We start from the raw sequence: 19,510 nt of genomic DNA, 5'->3' as shown, positions 1-19,510 counted from the left end.
AAAATGGGATTCCATGACTGAAATAAATTTTGACATCATCTCTTCAAGGTTCGACTTTTTCTCTTGCTGGTAAGGTTGTTGTTGGAAGCCTGGATGGTGTTGTGGTCTTTGATTTCCTTGGCCTCCCAATGAGAAATTTGGGTGCTTCCTCCGACCTGCATTGTAAATGTTATTTTAAGGATTATTTTGAGGTTGAAGATTATTACCCATAAAATTTAGTTGCTCGTGTTCCATGTTGAGGCCATAAGGTTGGTATTCTGAATTGCTCGTTCCACCTTCATTTGTATTGCATTGCATTACTAGATGTACCTGAGTAGAACCACACAATCATTCAATCTTTTTATTTAAGAGTTCTACCTAGTTAGATAGCATAGTAACCGCATCGAGGTTGAAAACACTAGCTGCTTTCATTGGCTTTGTCCTCATGAGTTGCCACTGATAATTATTTAGTGACATCTCTTCTATATATTCATAAGCATCCTCAGATGTCTTATTATTGATAGTCCCACCAGTGGCTACGTCAACCATCTGTCTAGTTGAAGGATTCAGGCCATTGTGAAAAGTTTGAACCTGTAGCCAGAGTGGTAACTCATGGTGAGGGCACCTTCTCAACAGATCCTTGTATCTCTCCCATGTATTGTAGAGTGTTTCTAGATCCATCTGCACAAAAGAAGAGATATCATTCCTTAATTTAGTCATTTTAGCCGGCAGAAAATATTTTAGTAAAAACTTTTCAGTCATTTGTTCCCAAGTAGTGATTGACCCTCGTGGTAATGAGTTCAACCACTGTTTAGCCTTATTCCTTAATGAAAAGGGAAATAACCAAAGAGGTATGGCGTCGTTAGAAATGCCATTGATTTTAAATGTGTCGCAAAACTCCAGAAAATTTGCCAAGTGATTGTTTGGATCCTCATCCTATAAACCATCAAACTGAACAAACTGCTGTATCATTTGAATCGTGCTAGGTTTCAGTTCAAAATACTTTGCAGCAAAAACAGGCCTAACTATACTTGACTCAGTTCCTGTTAAATTTAGTTTAGCATAATCATACATAGTGCGTGGAGCATGATTCTGATTTATTGGATTAGCGGCAATCGCAGGAGGTAGCGGATTTTCCTGATTTTCAGCCATCTCCTCGGTTGTGGTTTGAATATCGTCCTCTTGCTCTTCTTCTGTGTATCTTAAGCTTCGCCTTATTTGTCTTCGGTTTCTACAAGTTGTGCGATCGATCTCACTATTAAAAAATAATGGTCCCGACGGGTTTCTTCTAGTCAAACACTATAAAAAAACCTACCAGAAGCGAATAGAAGAGAAAATTAGAAAAGAAAATAAAAATTTTAATTGAAAATAAAGTAAAATGGCTAAAGTAATAAAAATCGACTGTTCCTAATATCTTAGTTCCTCGGAAACAGCGCCAAAAACTAGATACGTGATATTTGGGACAGGTTTTAAAAATTTATAATTAATCATTCTTGAAACTAACTATTATCACGATGAAGGGAAGTCTACCTATCGAACAGTAGTATAGCTTTAGCAAGACCAAATTGTCGAACCCAAAGGAACCAAGAGTACTAGTAATTACTTTCTTTTTATTATCTAGCCTAAAAATTAAGGGATTTATTTATCCAAACTAATTAACTAAACTAAAAGTGCACAGAGAGAAAATTGAGGAAAAGCTTTTGGGAAAACTTGATTGATTAAGACAATACCCAAGGAAAAATCCACATATACTTCACTTGTTATTTAACTCTGAATCAGACGATTTATTCATATGACTTGATCCGTAGAAATCCCTAAGTTATATTATTATCTCTCTCGAGACTAATAGTGTCTAACCCTAGGTTGATTAATTGAAATCTCTTTCTAATTAATACCCTAGTGTTGCATTAACTCGATCTATGGACTCCCTTATTAGGTTTCACCCTAATCCAGCAAAATCTTGTCACCCTATCTCTAGGCGTGCAATCAACTCCGCTTAATTACAACAAATTTACTCTTAGATAGGGACTTTTTCTCCTCTGAATAAGCGCATTAACTTGAATCAATATCCTAGAATATTAAAACAAGAATTAAGAACACATAATTAAGAACAAGTCAATTATTTATCATACAATTCAGATAATAATAACAAAATCTATCTTAGGTTTCATTCCCCTTATGTATTTAGAGGGTTTAGTTCATAATTATGAAAGAAAACATCTCAAAAGAATAAAGATAACAATACATAAAGAAAACCCAAAAACTCCTAAAGGAAATTGAAGGGAGATCTTCAGTCTTGACGATGAATCCGGCTTCTGAGATGGATTAATCAGCTTTCCTTGAGTAATTCCTTGCCTCCTACTCCCTGTTCTCCTTCTGAGTGCCCTCTCAAGTGTTTAAATAGGCTTTAGAATGCCTAAAAGCCCTCAAAAGTGCCATTTTCTGAATAGGACATATTTGGGCTCGACAGGGACACGTTCGTGTGCGATTGCTTCAGACCGTGGTCAAGGCTGTTAAATAGGCACGGGCGTGTGGTCTACTCGTGCGAGTCATGCTTCAATTCTACCAAATGGACACGGCCGTGTGGCCTACCCGTATGAGGACGTCCAGGCCGTGTTGATTTCCCATGTTGGCCCATTTTCTCTTTTTTGGCTTGTTTCTCGTTTTTTTTACTCTTCTATGCTCACCTAAGTATAAAACATGAAATTAAGGGATCAGGAGCATTGAATTTAGCAAATTCATCCATAAATGTGCTAAGCATGGGATAAAAATATGTATAAATTACGGTTTATCAGGTAGTATGCTCACTCTAGAGACCAGTAAAACTGTTGGTGCTCCCACTGCTGAGACAAATTCTCATACTCCGATAGCTGGGGAAAACGCACTATCCCAGGCCATGATTTGGGTACTTGAGAGGGTCACTGGGACTCGTTCAGGATCAGGAAGTCGAGGGTCGATTGCTGAACGACTCCAGTCGAATAGTGCTGAACTGTTCAGTGGCATCATAGGAGTCGCTCCTACTGTTGCTGAATATTGGCTCGAGGTTACCAAGTGTATCATGATAAACCTTGACTACACTCTTACCCAAAAACTGAGGGGCACTGTGTCTCTACTCTCAGACGAAGCTTACCAGTTGTGGCTAACTATTGAGCAAGGTGCTCAGCTTGGACAGGTGAACTGGGATTATTTCAAGAACACTTTCTAGGGTAAGTATGTGGGGGTGAGTTATGTTGAGGCTCACTGATGTGAGTTTATAAGCCTAGTTCATGGTGACTAATCTGTGGCTAAATATGAAGCTGAGTTTCTGCGACTGAGTAGATATAGACGAACTTTAGTAGCATCCAATTACGATAAGTGTGTGCGATTTGAGGAGGGTTTTCGATATGATTTACGAGTTTTGATAGCTCCTCAGAGGAAGCAAGTTTTCACGGTTCTAGTTAACAAAGCGAGGATAGTGTAAGAAGTAAAGTGAATTGAGCGCGAGTGTCGTGATTGTGAGAAGGACCAGCATAAGGTTAAGAGGGATTCGGGTCCCTCTGGTTCTGTTCAATGCCCTCAGAAGCGAACAAGGTTTGATAAGCCCCTAAGGGTTGAGGCACCAGCTATAGTGACTGAGATTCAGCAGTGTAGTGATTGTAAAAAATGCCATCCAGGCGAGTACTAGAGGAAGTTAAGAGCGTGCCTCCATTATGATTCGATGAGCACCGAGTTAGGCGTTGCCTCCGTCGATCTTATTCAGTGTCAGCTACGGTACAGGCTCTGACTCCAAATTTTGTTCGGCCTCCGAGAGAGGTTCAACAACCATTCCATGGTTGGTACTAGTAGGGGTGGTAATGGATTTAGGGGAGGTCATAGGGCACCGACTAGAGGTGCAAGTCAGGCTGAGGCTCGTCAGCCAACATTGGTTTATACGGCTAAACGTCGCGAGGAGAGCGATAATGCTGATGTCATTGTAGGTACCTTTTTTATCCATTATGTTCCGTATTATGCTCTCATTGATATTGGTTCTACTCATTCGTACATAGCTAGTGTTTTTTCTATAACTCTAGGTTTAACTGTTGAGAATACTACTAGAGAGTTTTCTATGACAAGTCCCTTGGGTCAGTCAATTCGAGTTGATAGAGTATACAAGCGGGTACCCCTAGAGCTTCAGGGTATGATATTTCCAACTGATTTAATGGAATTTCCCTTTAATGAGTTTGATTTAATTCTGGGAATGGATTGGCTTGTTGACTATCGGGTCAGTCTAGACTGTGTAACCAAAAGAGTTACTCTGAGACTGACTGAGAATGACGAGGTGGTAATGGTTGGGAAGTGTCGAGATTACCTCATTCATGTAATCTCTGCTTGATAAACTGTAATTTATACATATTTCTATCCCATGCTTAGCATATTTTATGGATGATTTTTCCTTAAAATTGGTGAATTCGATGCTTCTAATGCCTTAATTTCATGTTTTATACTTAGGTGAGCATAGGAGAGTGAAAGGAACGAGAAACGGACCAAAAACGGAGAAAATGGGCCAACGTACGAAATCAACACGGCCTGGACTTCCTCACACGGGCAGACCACATGGTCGTGTCCCTTTGGCAAGGTCAAAGCATGATTTACACGGGTAGATCACACGCCCGTGCCCATTTAACAGCCTTGACAACGGCCTTAAGCAATCGCACACAGGCGTGTCCCTGTAGAGCCCAAGTTTAGTCCAATTCGAAAAAGGCCAATTTTGAGGGCTCTTAGGCATTCCAAAGCCTATTTAAACACTTGAGGAGGCATTTAGATAGAGGGGACACACAGGAGGAAGAAGGGAATTGCTCAAGGAAAGCTGATCAATCCATCTCAGAATCCGGATTCACCATCAAGACTGAAGATCTCCTTTCAAATTCCTTCAGGATTTTTGGGTTTTCTTATGTTTTGTTATTTTTATTCTTTTAAGATGTTTTCTTTCATTAGTATGAACTAAAACCCCTAAATACCTAAGGGGAATGAAACCTAAGATGGATCTTGTTATTATTATCTGAATTGTAGGATAAATATTTGTCCTGTTCTTAATTATGTGTTCTTAATTCTTGTTTTGATTTTCCAGGATATTGATTCAAGTTAAGCTCTTATTCAGGGGCGGAATAGACCCTATCTAAGAGTAAATTTGTCATAATTAAGTGGAGTTGGTTGCGCGCCTAGAGATAGGGTGACAAGATTTTGCCGGATTAGGGTGAAACCTAATAAGGGGATCCATAGATCGAGTTAATGCAACCCTAGGGCATTAATTAGAAAGAGATTTCAATTATTCAAATTAGGGTCAGTCATTGTTAGTCTCGAGAGAGATAATAATATAACTTAGGGATCTCTACGAAACAAGTTGAATGAATAAATCGTCCGATTCAGAGTCAAATAACAAGTGAAGTCTAGATGGAGTTTTCATTAGGTATTGTCTTAATCAATCGAGTTTTCCAAAAAGTATTTCCCCAAATTTCTTTTCTGTGATTTCTTAGTTTAGTTAACTAGTTAGATAAACAAAACCCTTTTATTTTTTAGGCTAGATAATAAAAAGAAAGTTGATACTAGTACTTTTAGTTCCTTTAGGTTCGATAATCCAGTCTTGCTAAAGCTATACTACTATTCGATAGGTACACTTGCCTTCATTGTGATAATAGTTAGTTTCAACAATGATTCATTATAAATATTTAAAACCTATCACGAATATCACGTATCAAGTTTTTGGTGCCGTTGTCGGGGAACTAAGATATTAGGAATACTCAATTTTTATTAATTTAGCCATTTTACTTTCATTGCAATTTAAATTTTTTTCTTTTCTAACTCTTTATTTATTTTCTTCTGACAGGTTTTTCTAGTTTATGACCAGAAGAAACCCGTCAGGACCACTAGTTTTTGACGGTGAGATCGACCACACAATTCGCAGGAACTGGAGAGAAATAAGACGAAGCCTAAGATACACAGAGGACAAGCAAGAGGACGATACTTCAACCACAACCGAGGAGATGGCTGAAAACCAAGAAAATTCGCTACCTCCTGCGATTGCTGCTGATCCAGTAAATCAGAATCCTGCTCCACGCACTATATATGATTATGATAAACCTAATTTAATAGGAACTGAGTCAAGTATAGTTAGACCTGCTATTGCTGCAAATAATTTTGAACTGAAACCTAACACAATTCAAATGATACAACAGTTTGTTCAGTTTGATGGTTTGTAGGACGAGGATTCCAATGCTCACTTGGAAAATTTCCTAGAATTTTGCGATACCTTTGAAATTAATGGCATTTTTTATGATGCCATCCGCCTTCGGTTGTTTCCCTTTTCGTTAAGGAATAAGGCTAAACAATGGTTGAACTCGTTACCATGATGGTCAATCACTACTTGGGAACAAATGACCGAAAAGTTTTTATTAAAATATTTTTCGCCGGCTAAAACAGTTAAATTACGTAATGATATCTCTTCTTTTGTGCAGATGGATTTAAAAACACTCTACAATGCATGGGAGAGATACAAGGACCTTTTTGAGAAGGTGCCCTCACCATAGGTTACCGTTTTGGCTATAGGTTCAAACGTTTCATAATAGCCTGAATCCTTTGACTCGGCAGATGATTTATGTAGCCGCTGGAGAAACCATCAATAATAAGACACCTGAAGATGCCTATGAATTTATAGAGGAGATGTCACTGAATAACTATCAGTGGCAAGTTGTGAGGACAAAGCCAACGAAAGCAGTCGGTGTTTATAACGTCGATTCGATCACCATGCTCTCTAATCAGGTAGAACTCTTGAATAAGAAAGTTAATGGTTTTCTTAGTTCTTCACAGGTTCACCCAATAATGCAGTGCGAAGCAAATAGAGGTGGATCGAGAAATTCAGAATACCCACTTTATGGCCACAACATGGACAACGAGCAGTTAAATTACATGGGTAATAATCCTCAATATCAAAACAATCCTTATAACAATACTTACAATGCAGGTTGGAGGAATCACCCAAATTTTTCATGAGGAGGCCAAGGAAATTAGAAACCACCACCCCCTCTAGGCTTTCAGCAACCACCATACCAGCAGGAGAAAAAGTAGAACCTTGAGGAGATGCTAACCAAATTCATCTCGGTGTCAGAAACTCGTTTTTAGAATACCGAGACAGCACTCAAAAATCAACAAGCATCAATCCAGGGGCTCGAAACTCAGATTGGACAGCTCGCCAAGTTGATTTTCAAATGACCACAAGGTAGCTTGCTGATAAATGCCAAATAATACATGTTTTTACCCCAAATACTTAGCATATTTATGGATGTTTACTATTATATTTGTGGATTTTGGTGCTATTAATCCGGTTATTTCATGTTTTGTACTCAGGAGAGCACCAAGAGTCAAAAGGAGCCAAAAATGAGCTAAAAAGGGACAAAACTGACCAAATCAAGAAGACCACACGGCCTAAGCCTTGCCACACGGGCATCTCACACGCCCGTGGCCTTCGGGGGTGTCGACCAAGGTTTTCACTATTCACACGGCCTGGCCATTGAGCCCACATGGTCGTGTGCAATTCAATGGATCGAACACGGCTTGGTAATCACGTCTCACGACTGTGGCACATGGGCATGTCCCTTTTTCAAAGAGCTGTATTTTACACGAAAAAGGATACTTAGGGAGGAAGAAAGCCAACCCAAAGCCTATATAAACACCCTAAGTATGACCTAAAAAGAGGCCGCTCTTTCTAGAACTTTTTTGGAACACAGAACCACACACCGGGAATTACTTGAAGGAAGCCAGACGATCCATCTCAAAAGCCGGAGCTACTCCAATACTGAAGATCTCTCTCAGAATTCCTTCAGGGGTTTTAGAGTTTTCTTTATGTTTTGTTATTTTCATACTTTTGAGAAGTATTCTTATTTTATTATGAACTAACCCCCTTAGATACCTGAGGGGGATAAAACCTATGATTAATCTTGTTATTATTATCTGAACTGTATGATAAATACTTGATTTGTTCTTAATTATGTGTTCTTAATGCTTGAGTTAATATTCCAGGTATTAATTCATGATTTGATGTGCTTATGCAGAGAAGGAATAGACCTTGCATAAGAGTAGATTCGACATAATTAAGCGAAGTTGATCGTGCGCCTAGAAATAGGGTTACGAGATTTTGCTGGATTAGGGTGAAACCTAATATAAGAGTCCGTAGATCGAGTTAATGCAACCCTGGAGTGTTAATTAGAGAAAAGTCTCGGTTATTCAATCTAAGGGTTAGACGTTATTAGTCTTGAATGGGGATAATAACATAGGTTAGGGAGTCTCACGGATCAAGTCAAGTGAATAAATCGTCCGGTTCAGAGTCAGATAACAAGTGAAATCTAGGTGGATTCCTCCTTGGGTGTCGTCTTTATTAATTATTTCTCTTCAAGTCTTTTTTCGAATTCTCTCTTCTCTTTAATTAAATTAGTTAATTAGTTTAAATAATTTGCTTAATAAATAAACCCTTTTATTTCTAGGTTAGATAATAAAAAGATAGTTATTACTAGTACTTTTGGTTCCCTTGGGTACGATATCCCGGTCTTGCCATTACTATACTATTTTTCGATAGGTGGGCTTGCCTTTTCGTCGTGATAATAGTTAGTCTAGGTCTGATCTTCATTATAAATATTTATTACTTGTTATGAATCACTGCGACCAAGTTTTTGGCACCGTTATCGGGGAACTGAAATATTAGGAACACTAAATTTTTATTACTTTAGCCATTTATTTTTCTTGCAATTTTATTTTATTTTTTTATTTATTAATTTACTTATTCTTTCTCTTGGCAGGTTTTTTATAGTTTATGACTAGAAGAAACCCGTCAGGACCATTACTTTTTGACAAAGAAATCGACCGCACAGTTCACAAAAATCAAAGAGAGATAAGGCGCAACTTATGATACACGGAGAACGAGCAAGAAGACGAAACTCAACCACCAACCGAAGAGATGGCTGAAAACCAAGACAATCAGCTGCCTCTTGCAATTCAGCTAATTAAAATCCTGCTCCATGTACTATGTATGACTATGCTAAACCCCCTTTAATAGGAACTGAATCTAGCATAGTTAGACCTGCTATTGCTGCGAATAATTTCGAACTAAAACCTAACACTATTCAGATGATACAACAGTTTGTTCAGTTTGATGGCTTGCAGGATGAAGATCCTAACACTCACTTAGCAAATTTCCTGGAATTTTGCGATACATTCAAAATCAATGGCGTTTCTAATGATGCAATTTGTCTTTGGTTATTTCCCTTTTCACTGAGAAACAAAGCTAAACAGTGGTTGAACTCGTTACCACAAGGGTCTATCACTACTTGGGAACAAATGACCGAGAAATTTTTACTAAAATATTTTTCGCCGGCTAAAACGGGTAAATTGCATAATGATATCTCTTCTTTTGTGCAGATGGATTTAGAAACACTTTACGATGCATGGGAGAGATACAAGGACTTATTGAGAAGGTGCCCTCACCATGGGTTACCGCTTTAGCTGCAAGTTCAAACATTCTACAATGGTGTGAATCCCTCGACAAGACAAATGATTGACGCAGCTGCTGGCGGAACCATCAACAATAAAACACCAGAAGATGCCGATGAATTTATAGAGGAGATGTCACTGAATAACTATTAGTGGCAAGTTATGAGGACAAAGCCAACGAAAACTGCCGGCGTTTATAACATCGACTAAGTTACTATGCTGTCAAATCAGGTGGAACTTCTCAATAAAAATTTGATAGTTTTCTTGGTTCTACGAAGGTACATCCAGTAATGAGGTGTGACTCACGCGGAGGAGGAGTGCATACAGAATACCAATCCTTCAATCCCACAACCGAAGAGGAACAAGTCAACTATATGGGTAATAATAACTTTAGATCTCAAAATAACCTATACAGTAATACTTATAATGCAGGTTGGAGGAACCACCCCAATTTCTCCTTGGGTGGTCAAGGGAATCAAAAGCCACAAAATCCTCAAGGTTTTCAACAGCCACCTTATCAACAAGAAAGAAAGCTGAACCTTAAAGAGATGCTCTCTAAATTCATCTCGGTGTCAGAAACCCATTTCCGAAACATCGAGACAGCACTTAAGAATCAACAAGCATTGATCCAAGGACTCGAAACTCAGATAGGCCAGCTGTCCAAATTAAATCTCCGAACGACCACAAGGTAGCCTACCAAGTAATACTGAACCTAATCCGAGGGAACACCTCAATGCAATTAGCACTCAAAATAAGGAAGGATTCATTGCACCTGAGCCAGAATTACAACAAGACAACGCGATGAACAAAGGTCGAGAAGAGGTAAACAATGAGGATCCTAAACAGGTAAGTACGAATCATGAACCTCGCGTGCCATATCTTAAAGCGATGACGAAAGATAGAACAGACGAACAATTCAGTAAGTTTGTCAAATTCTTAAAGAAATTACATATTAACTTACCCTTTATTGAAATTCTTTCGTAGATGCCCAACTTAGCAAAATTCTTAAGGGAACTTATGAGATAAAAAAGGAAATTAGACACTACATCGCATGTGGAACTCAATGCTGTCTGCTCAGCTATTCTAAAAAATAACCTACCTAACAAATTGAAAGATTCAGGGAGTTTTACAATTCCTTGCTTAATGGGTAGTTTATCTGTGAATAATGCTTTAGCTGATCTAGGGGCAAGTATAAATGTTATCCCATATAAGATGTTTAAACGACTAGGTCTCGGTATGAGCATATAATTGGCTGACAAAACAATTAGATTTCCTAAGGGTATTATTGAAGACGTTCTCGTTAAGATTGATAAATTTATTTACCCAGTAGACTTTGTCGTCTTAGACATGGATGAGGATAACGAGGTACCTTTAATTTTAGGACGACCCTTTTTAGCAACTGCCAGAACCATTATTAATGTAGGCACAGGGGAGTTAACGCTTCGTTCAGGTGACGACGCAGTAACACTCCAAGCACGCGATTTAGTCAAAACCCCTAAGACTCAGGATAATGCTATGAAACCTGTCAATGATAAAACTAATATTCAACCGTCCTTGCAGGAACCTTCTCGAACCAAGACAACAGAGACAGTGCACTACTATCATGAAGAGAACAAAGACATCCATGAAAAACGAAGACTACGGATAGAGGAGCTAAACGAATGGCGAGAACACAAACCGAGAACACATGATAAACTAAAATTACGCAAAAACAAGCCCGATACCTCTCCTAATCAACTTAAGGTAGGTGATAAAGTCTTACTAGATGCCGTCGATCCTCACATTGTCACTACCACACCGAATGAGGAAATCCCTCTTACGGTACTTAGTATTTTTCCATTCGGTACAGTGGAGGTGAGTCATCCTAAGTTCAGCACTTTTAAGGTAAACAACACTCACTTAAAACCTTATTTTAAGATTGATAGCAGGAATGAGGAGTATGAACTCCTCGAACCACCATGATCATTCAATGCAGAGGTAAGTCTAGCTTAGACTATAAATAAGTGCTTCTCGGGAGGCAACCCGAGCACTAACATTATTAATTTCTTTAAATTCTGATATTTCACTCCTAACCTACTAATAGAAATTTTGAATATAGGTTTTCCACAGAGGCATGGCCAAGCACATGGGCGTGCATACGGTCGTGTGAAAATAGGGCACGAAATTCTCCAAACACGGGCTATGATAACACGCCACGGCCTTACGACATGGCTGTGGTCGAGCCTGCAAAAACAACACGAGCGTGCGACACGCCCGTGTGGAGAAAGCATGGATGAACCTATTAAAACAGCACAGGTGTGCGACATGCCCGTGGCTAACACCCTTGGTCGAGCCGTTCAATTACCACGGGCATGCTACCATACCACACGAATGCAGAGAAGCGAACAAAGCTAGGCACGGCCATGCGACATGGCCATGTGCCACACACGCCCAAGCTACACGGGCGTGTGATAGTAGCTGGGTACGACCAAATTCAAAAAAATTAGAAAAACGCGGGCTACCCTCACAGCACACGAGCATGGCCCTAGGCCATGTGCCCCTCCCCTATATAAACAAACCACTGTTCATCTTCTTCCTCCTTTCAAAACCCTAGCCGAAATCCATCCTTCCCCAACCCTTACTCCCTATTCTGGCCACTATTCCCTAGATTCTTCCTTCCCCGACCCCCAAACCACCTTCAAAATCACTCCACTTGCATTAACCCCCATTTGCCCCTCCCTATACCCACCATTTTTCCCACCACACAGCTTCATCCTCGTGTCACACGCCCGTGTTTGCTGCCACCACGCCCGTACGCCGCCCTACAGCACCTTTGGTTCAATTCCTCAACCTTATTTTTCCACTTTGTGTTACTACATTAGTATTCTACATGCTTTACATAGATATCGCATTATATTTCTTAAGACAAGTTAGGAATTTGCTTTACAATTTTCTATATTTTGAATTGTTTAAGTTACTAAATAGCATATAATAGTTTTGGGCCTCTTGCTTAACTACTGATGTATTTTGGGTTCGATCAATGCTCATATATTTTCAGGTATATTATGTCGCCATCCAGAGGAAAGAAGGCCGCGGTCCCTTCTTCGAAGGACGTAGGGGATCGAGTTCTTCCTCGGTACGAGCTACACCCAAAGTTCGGCACCCGTTCTTTGAATTTCCACAAGCTTCGCAGGAGGAGCTATTTCAAATACTACGCACACGGCCCATCACCACAGGTCGCTGCATCGACTGGGCTGCCATAGAGCAAGTTCAACTCCCTGATGCCATCCGCACCCTCCTATCCACAGACCCATAAGAACGGTTCTTCGCTATTACTGAGCCCACTTATTTAGAGCTAACTTTAGAACTATGCTCTACTTTTCATTTACAGGTGGTGATGACGAACATTTTGACGACCCCGGCACCATTCACTTATGATTAGGCGGTCTAGTTCGTACGATGAGTGTCCCAGAGTTTAGAGTTGCTCTGGGACTTTACACCGATGAGTTTATGGAAGATGAGGACATGAATGCACTACCACGCAATATCCACATCTCCCCCTCCTTATGCTGGAAGGCTTTGGCACCACTCTCTTCCACATACGACCCCAGTCGCTCGAAGGCCTCAGCCCTCGATCCTTCCTTACGCCACCTCCATGCCATCTTGGCACACACATTGACTAGGAGGAGAGAGAGCACCGGCATCATCACCTCTCACGATGCCTACTATTTATGGTGCATGGAGAATGCACACGTGATTGACTTGGCCTACTTTATTGCTTTCGCCATTCGCCATCAGACCGAGCGGCATAGGAAGGGAGTGATCTCCACCGGCCCCTACGTGACGCGCCTTGCCAGACACTTCGGTCTCCTTAACACAGCAGCCCAATCATCAGCACTTACACTGATAGGTCAGATGTCCCCACAGGGCATCAAGACTATGCTACATATGCGAATGATCGAGCGCCAACGTGGGACTGATCCTCCTCAGTACCGTCTCTATCATGCCATTGACGAGGAGGATCTTGAGGACATTTCTGACAATGTTCCCCCACAGGACGAGGGGTCTTCTACTGAGCCACCTAGGGAACGATCAGTTCATGCGGCTGCTTCATAGGCACATCTTTCCGATCGACTCGCCCATTTCGAGCAGTATTGCACTACGCAGTTCAAGATGATCCACAAGCGAGATCGGCGACAGGACTGACAGATGGACGATATGCAGGCCATGATGCAGCAGTTGTGCCAGCACTTCCACATCGCACCTCTAATACCACCACCCAGGGGCCCCACCGACGAGGATCATTAAATCCTCCTATTTTTTATTTTTATTTATTCTTATTTTTATTTATTTTATTCTTATTTTTCTTTTGATTTTTATTTCAAATTTCTTATTTTGAAAGACATATCTATATTAGTAAATTTTTATTTTCCATTTTCTAGTATTTTTAACAAGTAATTCCACTACACTCTCTTCCACACCAACTATTAATAAGCTCTTCATGATTCTACAAACTTCCAAGCAAAGTTGCTAGGAATGTTTTACGCAATGAGGAAACAAATAGGGAACAATACCTAATGAGTGCCATGTTCAACGACCCAATTTCTTCATCTAGCCAAGAACAATGGCAGCTATTACTTTCCCCGAACACTCCAGCTTCAGAATCAAGCTCCGCATCCTTCTAACAAGGAGTTTCACCTCTTTCCCTCTTATGGTTTTCTTTATGTTGAATAGTCTATCTTTGTACATTGAGGGCAATGTACATCTTAAGTGTGGAGGGGTGAACATGGAACCTAACTTTTTGCATTATTCTCAAATCCCTGAATTTGGTCTTGTGCTTAAGTGATTTTCTCATAATATTGATAGAATGAATTCTGATTGATCTATAACTATTACTGGTATGTCGTGAATTAGACCATGGAAATTATGCATCATTATTTGATTATAGGACATTAGAGAATCGAGCATGATAAGTTGATATTTTGAGAACTAAAATTTTTAGATTATTTTCCTCAATTGAGGTATTATCTTGAAATCTTAAGTATACACGAATGACATCAAAAACCCAAATTTTTGGTGAGATTTTTGAGCCTTTTGAGCATATAGCTTTCTTTCTTGCTCACTTCTTTTGTGGTTTGAGTGTGTCAACATTGAACTGTTATTCTAGAACTTGCTTCGATTATACATATCAAGGCCACACGTATGATTTGATATACTGAGATGATAAAAGCACTTAGGATTTAACCTATTGACTCCATAAAAACCCTTCCCACATAATTAAATCCTTAGTGAATCCCCTTTGAGCCTATTAACCTTTTTCTTTGATTAACCCTCATCATTAACCCATTAACCCATTATTGTTGAAATCCTCTTACTTAATTTGACCCTTTTTATCGAGATTGAATTTAATATTGTTACCTCACTATGTTTACCAATTTCTGTTACTGAATCATGAAGTATAATTTCTGTATTGTATTAATTTGATTTGTTCTTAAAAAAAAACCTAGTATTATTATAATTCTCAACAAGCTAAAGTTGTCATGAACTCATGTAAAATAGTTCTAGATATTTGTTTATGGTTCAGTAATTAAGTTTTTGATAGTGTGGTAATATATTGAAATTATCTCGATTCTAACCCTTTTCTCTTCAGCTTGTATCCATACCTGTAACCTAAACCCCATTACAACCATGCAAAGACCTTTTAATTAGTATATCGTATCATTTACAAGTGGTGGAGATTTGATTTTCATGCAAGCCTATGGTAATAATATTTCATGTTAGATAATGAGTGCTTAATCTTGAACCTTAAACGCTTTGAGTGCTTTGAGTGAATCTTTAGTGAGGATGTCATCTCTTGTGCATTTAGGACTAGAGTTAATTACTTAGAGAAAGGAGATTACCTATGATTTTATTATCAAAATATTCGATTTAGATTGTTTGAGGCTTTTAAATGCCCCTATAGTTGAATTCTCATTGTATGATTTTCTGTGGAATAACTTGTAAAATTATTAGTAATGATTATGTGATTGAGAGGAATGAATTCTAGCAGTAAATGAGAATTTTGCTTGAGGACAAGCAAATGCTTAAATGTGGGGGTATTTGATAAACGCCAAATAATTCATGTTTTTACCCCAAATACTTAGCATATTTATGGATGTTTACTATTAGATTTGTGGATTTTGGTGCTCTTAATCCAGTTATTTCATGTTTTGTACTCAAGAGAGCACCAAGAGTCAAAAGGAGGCAAAAACGAGCTAAAAAGGGACAAAATGGACCAAATCGAGAAGACCACATGGCCTAAGCCTTGCCACACGGGCATCTCACATACCCGTGGCCTTCAGGGGTGTCGACCAAGGTTTTCACGATTCACACGGCCTGGCCATTGAGCCCACATGGCCGTGTGCAATTCAACGGATCGAACACGGCCTGGTAATCACGTCACACGGCCGTGGCACACGGGCGTGTCCCTTTTTCAAAGAGCTGTATTTTACAAGGAAAAGGATACTTAGGGAAGAAGAAAGCCAATCCAAAGCCTATATAAACACCCTAATTATGACCTAAAAAGAGGCCGCTCTTTCCAGAACTTTTCTGGAACACAAAACCACACATCGGGAATTACTTGAAGGAAGCCAGACGATCTATCTCAAAAGCTGGAGCTACTCCAAGACTGAAGATCTCTCTCAGAATTCCTTCAGGGGTTTTAGAGTTTTCTTTATGTTTTTTTTATTTTCATACTTTTGAGATGTACTCTTATTTTATTATGAACTAAACCCCTTAGATATCTGAGGGGGATAAAACCTATGATGGATCTTGTTATTATTATCTGAACTGTATGATAAATACTTGATTTGTTCTTAATTATATGTTCTTAATGCTTGAGTTAATATTTCGAGTATTAATTCATGATTTGATGTGCTTATGCAGAGGAGGAATAGACCCTGCATAAGAGTAGATTCGACATAATTAAGCGGAGTAGATCGGGCGCCTAAAAATAGGGTTACAAGATTTTTTCAGATTAGGGTGAAACCTAATATGGGAGTCCGTAGATCGAGTTAATGCAACCCTGGAGTGTTAATTAGAGAAAAGTCTCGGTTATTCAATCTAAGGGTTAGACGTTATTAGTCTTGAATGGGGATAATAACATAGGTTAGGGAGTCTCACGGATCAAGTCAAGTGAATAAATCATCCGGTTCAGAGTCAGATAACAAGTGAAATCTAGGTTGATTCCTCCTTGGGTGTCGTCTTTATTAATTGCTTCTCTTCAAGTCTTTTTTCGAATTCTCTCTTTGCTTTAATTAAATTAGTTAATTAGTTTACATAATTAGTTTAATAAACAAACCCTTTTATTTCTAGGTTAGATAATAAAAAGATAGTTATTACTAGTACTTTTGGTGCCCTTGGGTACGATATCCCGGTCTTTCCATTACTATACTATTGTTCGATAGGTGCGCTTGCCTTTTTGTCGTGATAATAGTTAGTCTAGGTCTGATCTTCATTATAAATATTTATTACTTGTTACGAGTCACTGCGATCACCTGCCAAGCAACACTGAATCTAACCCAAGGGAGCAACTCAATGCAATTGCCATTCATTATAAGGAAGGGTTAGTGGCAAAACCTAGGCCAGAACCGGTGGTAAGCGAAGGTAAGAATGAGGTAGGCCAAAACGAACAAAAAACGGTAAGTACAGAACATAAACCTCATTTGCCATACCCCAATGCGACAAGGAATGACCGCTCAGACGAACAATTTGGTAAATTCCTTAAACTTTTAAAGAAACTACATATTAACCTACCATTTATTGAAGCACTTTCGCAGATGTCGAACGCAGTCAAATTTTTAAAAGAGCTTCTAGCAAATAAATAAAAGTTAGATGAAAGGTCACATGTGGAGCTGAACGTGGTTTGCTCAGCCATTCTTCAGAATAAGCTACCCAACAAACTAAAAGATCCAGGGAGTTTTATGATTCCTTGTTTAATTGGTAGTTTAGATGTTAATAATGCGTTGGCTGATCTAGGGGCTAGTATCAATGTTATGCCTTACAAATTGTTTAAGCAACTAGGTCTAGGGAAACCCAAACAAACTAGAATGAGCATTCAATTATCAGATAAAACCGTCAGATTTCCTAGGGGTATCATTGAAGACGTACTCGTTAAAATTGACAAATTTATATTCCCAGATGATTTTGTTGTTTTAGACATAGAAGAGGACAGTAATGTTCCTTTAATTTTGGGAAGGCCCTTTTCAGCAACTGCTAGAACAATTATTGACGTTGGCACAGGTGAACTCATACTTCGTGTAGGAGACGGAACAATCAACCTTCAAGCTCGCAACCCGAACCACACATCAAAAATTGAAGGTGATTGTACAAATTGTTCTACTAAGACTGATCATACAGTGCAACCTATTTTACAGGAAATAAGTTCGAAGGACACACATCAGCCATGTTCAATCCACAACAAAGAATCTACCCATGAAGAACGAAGGTTACGAATCAAGGAGTTAGATGAATGGCTGACATTTAAACCAAGAAAACACGATAAACTAAAACTACGCCAGAACGAGCTCAATGCCTCACCAAATTAACTTCAAGTTGGAGACAAAGTACTACTAGATGCAGCAGATGCTCGAATCGCCACTTCTGAACCGAATGAAGAAACCCCTCTTACGGTAACTAGAATATTTCCATACGATACGTTTGAGGCAAATCACCCCAAATTCGGCACGTTCAAGGTAAATAGTACTCGTCTTAAACCTTATGTTGGTAAATTTTATAGCAAGGATGAGGAGTGTAAACTCCTCGGTCCACCATGATCACACACCAGAGAGGTAAGTCGAGCTTAGACTATAAATAAGCGCTTCTCGGGAGGCAACCTGAGCACTAACAATATTAATTTCTTTAAATTTTAGTTTTAACATCTAACATACTAATTGACTTATGGAACGCAGGCTTTCTAAAGCACACACGGCCAGGTAAACGGGCATGCCTTAGGCCGTGTGAAAACAGGGTGAAATTTTCCCCAACACGGGATGCGATAAGTCGCCACGGCCGTGTGACATGGCCGTGGGCGAAACTTCCAAAATAACACGGCGTGCAACACGCCAGTGTTTTGAAACTGTGGGCAAACCTGCCAATTTAACACGGGCGTGCGCCTACATACACGGGCGTGCGCCTGCATACATGGACGTGGGAGAAGCGAACGGTGATCGACACGGCCGTGCAACATGGCTGTGTACACCAATGTGCCTAATTTCAAAAATTACGAAACGCACGGGCTGAGCTTACAGCACATGGGCGTACCCCACGGCCGTGTGCCCCAATTTCTCTATAAACACCTATTATTTATTTTATTTTATTTTTATCTCTATATTTTGAAATTATTTTTTTATTTCCTTTTAATACTATTTCATCCTGAGTTTTTACAATTTTTATTCTTTGGCTATTTCATTACGAGTAATTATACTTCAGTATACCTCTTAAAGAGTTCCTAATTTTATTACAGTCAGAAAGAGCACCAAAGCTCATCCTCGCATAAGAATTAAAAACTCCACCAGGAAAGGTTCTCCACGACTGCCATGTCCTGCTCGACCACGACCGCCATGTCCTGCTCGACCACGACCATAGCTACCACTAGATATAATATTCTTTTGATGCAGGACTTAAGGACTAATGAACCTCTACCACCACCGGAGCATCCTCCTCCACTCTCACGCCAATTATCCTCTAAAACTCCAGTTCAAGGAATTCATTCATCATTCAGGAAGTTTCACTTCTCTCCCTATCTTATGATTATGAATCTATCCTTTTCATTATATCTATCTTTGTACATTGAGGTCAATGTACATCTTAAGTGTGGGGGGTCTTTTATATCATCATTAGAAACCCTGAAATTGTGTCTTATTCTTATGTAAATCATTTATATCACTATTAGAATGAATTTTAATTAATTTATGATTTTTATTGATATGTCTTGAATTAAAACATAGGCATTTATGCATTGATTGTTTAAACTTTAAGACATTAGGGAATCAAGCATGATAAGTTGATTTTTGAAGAA

At 39.3% G+C, this 19,510-nt stretch overlaps 3 non-coding genes across 3 annotated transcripts; 1 reads left to right on the top strand and 2 right to left on the bottom strand.

The window, feature by feature from the left end:
* Window positions 1–586: 586 nt before the first annotated feature.
* LOC121231498 (small nucleolar RNA R71) lies at window positions 587–693 on the top strand. Its single transcript, XR_005929556.1, has one exon. It is a non-coding gene; the product is annotated as a small nucleolar RNA R71 (small nucleolar RNA).
* A 5,723-nt stretch (window positions 694–6,416) lies between these two features.
* On the bottom strand, window positions 6,417–6,524 carry LOC121231264 (small nucleolar RNA R71). The gene has a single exon (XR_005929328.1). It is a non-coding gene; the product is annotated as a small nucleolar RNA R71 (small nucleolar RNA).
* A 2,846-nt stretch (window positions 6,525–9,370) lies between these two features.
* Window positions 9,371–9,476, bottom strand: LOC121231493 (small nucleolar RNA R71). The gene has a single exon (XR_005929551.1). It is a non-coding gene; the product is annotated as a small nucleolar RNA R71 (small nucleolar RNA).
* Window positions 9,477–19,510: the final 10,034 nt, after the last annotated feature.

This window comes from Gossypium hirsutum, chromosome A06 (assembly GCF_007990345.1).
Source record: "Gossypium hirsutum isolate 1008001.06 chromosome A06, Gossypium_hirsutum_v2.1, whole genome shotgun sequence".
Classification (NCBI taxonomy): Eukaryota; Viridiplantae; Streptophyta; class Magnoliopsida; order Malvales; family Malvaceae; genus Gossypium; species Gossypium hirsutum.
The sequence above is the reverse complement of the archived record's forward strand: the minus strand, read 5'-3'. Positions and strand labels throughout refer to the sequence as shown.